The 6,263-nt window shown below is 36.7% G+C and overlaps 1 non-coding gene across 1 annotated transcript; it reads left to right on the forward strand.

Moving 5' to 3' along the window:
• Nucleotides 1-4,649: 4,649 nt before the first annotated feature.
• LOC145141748 (small nucleolar RNA R71) lies at nt 4,650-4,757 on the forward strand. The gene has a single exon (XR_013722942.1). It is a non-coding gene; the product is annotated as a small nucleolar RNA R71 (small nucleolar RNA).
• The last annotated feature ends 1,506 nt before the right edge of the window (nt 4,758-6,263 follow it).

Consider the following 6,263-nt stretch of genomic DNA (forward strand, 5'->3'; position numbering starts at 1 on the left):
AATCTGACTTCTCTCATAATAATTGTCTGCTCACCCAAAGTAAGGAGTACTTTGGAAGTTCCTGATTATTGGGGTATGTCAGGAAGCGGGAAACATGTTCTAGTACATTTAAAATTGAACAATCACTAGGTTGTCTGTAGATCTCGCTGCTCAATTTAGGTGGACAACAATATCTTTGGTCGTCGTCAGCTGAATGGTCCTTAAGGAATATTATCTAGGAACTTAGGATCAAATTGTCTTGTCACTTATAGTATGTCCTAATTTTGTCACAATCTCTCGTGTTTAAGTGGACCACAATACCGGCGATTGACCAGATCTATTCATGAAGGGAGAGGTACTGATAAACGGATAAAGGTTGTCTAAAAACTTTGATCCCAAATCACTCTTAAAGTTAGATATCATTTTTTATTTTTTTTAAATTTGTTCATAGTTTTCTTCTAATTTAAATATCAGGGGAGAATTAAAATTTTAAAAACCAAACAAAAATCAGAAAATTAAAAAAAAAAATTATGTGCTAAGTTTTCTTTTAGTTTTGTTTTGTCTTGAAAAGTGAATTCAGGTGAAGATGAAACTCATGGAAGTTTGTGTCGAAGATTTCTGAGCCAAGGCTTCATCCGTGATCATCGAAGAATTCTCATTCGAAGGAGCAAGAAATGAAGATTATTCTTTCAACATTCAATCTTTCAACCCCAGAAGCAAGGTGAAGCTGAAATTGAAGATTATGTGACGGATTGCATTGAAGCCTCCTCAATCAGTCTGCTGCTATCTTGAACCTGCTAAAGTGATCCAAAAGATTTGTTCTCTCTGATGTTCTCTCTGAAGATTCTCAAGCTGAAAGTGCTATCTTTCAAGAATCAGTACATCAAGCCTCCTCACCCAATGTGCGTTAAATGCCAAACTTTGAAGAAAATGCCCAAACTGCTCAAGATGAAGTCATTCATGGAAGATTCATATGTTCATCCTGATGCTGTGAAGAAATCAAAGATAAACGCTGAAGCCAATCTCCCAATGAAGATTAACAAGAAAAGCCAGCTACTTTTAAGGGGGAGCTTGTTGGGTCAATTAAGAAAAGAAAGCTATAAACCAAGGGGGAGATTGTTGGGTCAATATTATGGTTTATACTTTGCTTTTCTAGGAAATTGTAATTTTCTGTAATATTTTATGAGTTTACGGTCAGGTTTACGGCCAGGGAGGTGTTTACGGCCGTAAACAGGTTTACGGGTTTACGGCCCAATGGGTGTTTACGGCCGTAAACCCATTTACGACCGTAAACCCATTTTCGGCCCATGTTTCACGTGTATATATATAGGGGTGAGGGGTGTGAGGAATAGATTGATGAATAAGAAAAAAAAGAGAGTGTGTGTTAGTGTGTGTGAATCTTGTATCCGGATCTTCATTCATATCAATACATACAAGATTCATCATCTTCTTCTTCTCCTTCTCTTCTATTTGATCTGACATCATCCGTTTGATTGGGATTCCGCACCATCAAACGGATTTGATTGATACACAAGCAGATTAGGGACTTACATGTAATAAACAAGTTTATGCTTATGTTTTCTATCAGTTATGACATCCCAAGTTTTTAAATATTAATGAAAACCATTTCTTCGGAAATGATTTGATATTCATATTACCTCACTAATAAAATAATATTTTATGAACAAATTCTGCACAAATAAAAGAATACTCTGTTTTAAATAAGCATAAAGAAAAGGTCTTATCAGACCGTGAGAAATGTTTGGAATCACGAATAGTTTTCTTGATCATGGGGAACTGCCCTTCTTGGTCACATTTTTTCTGTAAAATCAAGCAACAAACAAAACCGCAAAAACAAAACAAGAAAAATCATTAAAAACACTCGGCAAATTAAGGATGCATCGAAGCTCACGTCGTGATGACTAATCCTCACGCCGTGAGGTCGATCGAATGGTAGTTTCACAATCGGTATTCACTCAAGCAAAATCGAGTCCAAAAATTACTAAGGATTTTCTCAAACGGTAGTTTAATGACAGAAAATCTAACATGCAAGTTCAATTTCATACCAAATCGAGGAAATTTGTGACTAAATAAAACTTAAATATAAACCCTAAGTCCTAAATACCCAAAATCAGTGAAATTAAGGATTAAGGAACATAAAAATCATACCATTGATGATGCTAACATAAGAAAGAAGGAGAAAATTGAAATTGTTGGCCGAAATCGAAGTGGGGGGGGAGCAAATCGGGTTCTCACGTCGTACGTGTTTAAATGTGGGACAAAAGAAAGTGACTTCTGTTTGTTTAAGTGGATACCCGTGTTTTTAACCCTCATTCCGTGAGGATATTAATGCTCATGTCATGAGTTTCACTTGGAAATTTTTTTTCAAGCTTCTATTAATGGGCCACGACGTGGTAAAAATAGGCCACGTAGTGGGATTCTCTTTGATGGCCAAAAAATTCAAATTTTTTTTCTTTAAAAATAGTTTTCACATACGAGTGGGACCCCGTACTTGATTTAAAAAATGGAAGATGACTAAGACTACTATCCTAAAATAAAAGAAAAGAAAAGAAAATGCAAACCGAGCTCGGGTTTCCTCCCGAGAAACGCTTCTTTTTACAGATTCATGAGTCAGACTCCTTCCTGCCCTACGTTGTTGCGGTTGGGCGTGGGATCTCCCTTTGCTCTTTCTGCTCCTTCAACCTCTTCTTGTAGGCTTGAACCCGTCTTATGTACGCTTTCTTTGAATTTTCCTTCTTCGTTTGAACGTTGCACACCTTAAGCTTTCTCTTAACTCCTTTGGTTTTTTCAATTTTCAATTTCTTCTTTATTTGTATAGCTGGCCCCTTCTTATCGACATCCATTTCATATAGCTTGGTTTCTCGTTCTTTCTCTCCATCACCCGAACTATGATCTTCAACTTCACTTTTCTCTTCAACTAGAACTTTTGGAATCGTGAAAGCCACGACTTCAAAAACCATGGGGATTGATGCTCTTGGCTTGGTACGCTTGATTTCTTCTCTTGTTTGGACTTCATCTTCCATTGGCTTTTATAGCTCTTCAAGCTCATTATCTTCATCCATAAATAACATTTCATTTTGAACTTTATACTTCTCAAATTCTTCTTCAACTCCAAATGTCATCTCTTCTTTTCCCACTCGCAAGGTGAGTTTTGATTCACGAACATCTACCAAGGCTCTCACGATATTAAGTAATGGGCGTCCAAGGATAATAGACACATCTTCATCCTCTTTCACGTCTATTACCACAAAGTCAATTGGAAAACAAATTTTCCAATTTTTATCAATATATCTTCAATTATGCCTTTAGGATGAGTCACCGAACGATTCGCCATATGAGTTGTCATCCTTGTGGTCTTCAATTTTAGAAGGTCAAGCTTTTGGTAAAAAGAATATGGCATCAAATTAATGTTTGCTCCCAAATCGGATACGCGAATGTCTTCGTGTCATTTCCAAATTCGCATGGTAAAGTAAGGCATCTGGGATCTCCCATTTTCTTCGGTATTCCTTCCATAATCACTGTTGAACATTGTTCATTAAGAACTACCTTGGTTTCTTCTCTAGTTGTTGTCGAGTGTCGAGGAGATCTTGAAGAAACTTCGCATATTCGGGTATTTTGGCCAATGCTTCAACAAAGGGATTATTGATCGGTATGCTCTTGACTTGATTTATAAACTTCTTATGTTCCTATTTCATTGAATGTAGTTTAGCTTGAGAAGGAAAAGGTAACGTAGGCTGATATGGTTTAACATAAGATGAATATTTGTGTTCAGATTGAACCCATGACGTGAGAGGTTGTTCCTCACATCGTGAAAACTGGGCACCAGCACTCTCTTTTTCTTCGATCTTCATTCTCTTTGGTTGTGGATCTACCTGCTTCAGGGCTTCATCATGGATAACTATAGGCTCTAAATTAGGGTCTTCTTTAGTGGATATGGACATGACACGTGGTTGCGGTTTTTTATCAGGATTTTTAGGTGGTAATCTTTCGTTAACGAGCTTAGTTAATTGCCCGAGCTGAGTCTTGATTGTATGGAGGGAAGCATGTTGGTTTCTAATAGTAACATCAGTTGCATTGTGACGTTTTTCATAAGCCTTCATAAACCTACTAAGTATTGACTCATAATCCACCTTCTTCTCGGGTGGTGGTTGTTCTTTTTGATAGAAGCCCCATCCGGTTTGCTGATATTTTTCTTCTTTTTGCTTCGTATACTCTTCATAAGGCAACCATTCTTTCTTTGGCCTTTTCCAATCTTCATCAAATTGATCACCACTAGAATAACAAACTTGAACCTTTCTATTCTTGTTTTCGTCTAAATGGCAATCCTTGTTCAAGTGTGGCCCATTGCCATTGTCACAACCCACACGTATTGCGTGTATGGATTGATCCATCTTCGTCATTCGCCGATCCATGGTCTCTAACTTTTCCAATACCGCAACCAATTCTTCCAAAGCACCATTTCCATCCTTGTATCCTCTTGTCTTGTCTTCTCAATGGTAATGGTATTCCTTTGAATGCTTTGAAAATTCTTCTATTAGCTCTTTAATTGTAGCAGAATTCTTCTTTGTTAACGGTCCTAGAGAATCAAGGTGTTGCCTTGTCGTCACATTTACCTCATCAGAGAATATAGATACTTCTTGTTGCTCATTAAGCTCATTTTGGGGACAATTCCTTAGTAATCCCTTATAGCGCTCCCATGCCTCATACAATGATTCCCCCGCGTTTTGATCGAAATTTGCGATAGCCTTTTTAAGTTTTGCGGCCTTTGATGGTGGGCAAAATTGTTGGATGAACTCTTCACATATTTGTGCCCATGTTATTATTGCACCGGGTGGGAGTGCCTTTAGCCAGTATTTTGCCGCACCCTTAAAAGTAATAGGGAGCATTCTCAACAACACTGTTTCTCGTGGTACATTCGGAATATTGAAATAATCGGCAATGTCATTGACTTCATCGATATGCTTATAAGTTTCTTCATAGTCTTTCCCATGGAATGGAATATCTTTTAGCGCGGAAAGGATATTTCCCTTGAGCTCAAAGTTGGTTGTGTTTGGAATTGTAGGATGTACAAGGCTCGGTCTGCTTTCAAGCATCCTTTTCTTGTACTCCGCCATCGACATATCTGCTATGTCCTCCATCATGTTGTTTTTTGGCTCGTCTTTGGATTCTCTCTGTGTCCCTGGCTCGTATCCAAATCCTTTCTTGTTGGCAGTTCGCTTGAAGCTTGTAAATCTATCTGATTGAGACTTGCTACCCGATTCACCGACTGCCTTATCTTTCTTCTTGTGGAACGCAGATTCCGAGTCTTGCAGGGGTGGTATAAGATCAGAAGGTATACTCTTGGTCATATGCTACTGAAATAAAATGAAACAAAAGTGCAAAAACGAACTAAAACTATGACTGATACTGCAGTTCTCATGTCATGAGAGTCTATGCTCACGTCGTGAGTTCTGAAATTCATAAAATTTTAACTAATGCGGAAAATTAACTTTTTGCGGGTTTTACCCCACAAAAAAATTCGAATAACCTAAAGCAATTAAACTAATAACTGAAATAGTCGTTCCCGGCAATGACGCCAAGAACTTGATACGGGTAGATTATACCTATCTAGCTTTAAATTTATAACCTAACTACTCATCTACTAATGCACCTATAGGCAGTGTACCTAGTCAGTTTATAGTATAGTAAAATAAGTTGGGTATCGAACATAAGGAACAGATTCAGTATATTAAAGTAATTACTAAAGATTAATCTAAAAACAATATATAAAGAAAGGGTTTTATCTGATTTTGCAAGTTCAGATTAACTTAAAACTAAACAAACACTTAACTAAGAACGGTTGTTATCAAGATATTAAAAGCACTTTCGTTTAGTTTTGAATCCACCTTTTTCCTATGGTTAGTTCTTTTTTACGGATTAATAAAGTTGGTTACTACAATAGATATTAATAGCAGTCTTGATTAGATCTCCTAATACTTTTATCAATTCATGAACTACTATGTAATGATCATACACAAGAAAATACATAATTGACTATTAAGAATTAGTGAGCTATGTAAGATTTATCTAAACACAATTATGATCAAAATATGTTCTCTAACACATATAAAGTTGATGTCTTTATTACCTAATCTAAGATTTGGTGAATCCTAGCTGTAGCAATTTAATGTTCCTAAACTACTAGGTAATCAACTTCATGCAATATAAATTGATCATTCAATTACACTTAACTTGAATATAAGCAACAAAGATTAAAGCTTTAT

Source organism: Lactuca virosa, chromosome 9, assembly GCF_052849685.1.
Source record: "Lactuca virosa cultivar CGN04683 chromosome 9, Lactuca_virosa_CGN04683_v6, whole genome shotgun sequence".
Classification (NCBI taxonomy): domain Eukaryota; kingdom Viridiplantae; phylum Streptophyta; class Magnoliopsida; order Asterales; family Asteraceae; genus Lactuca; species Lactuca virosa.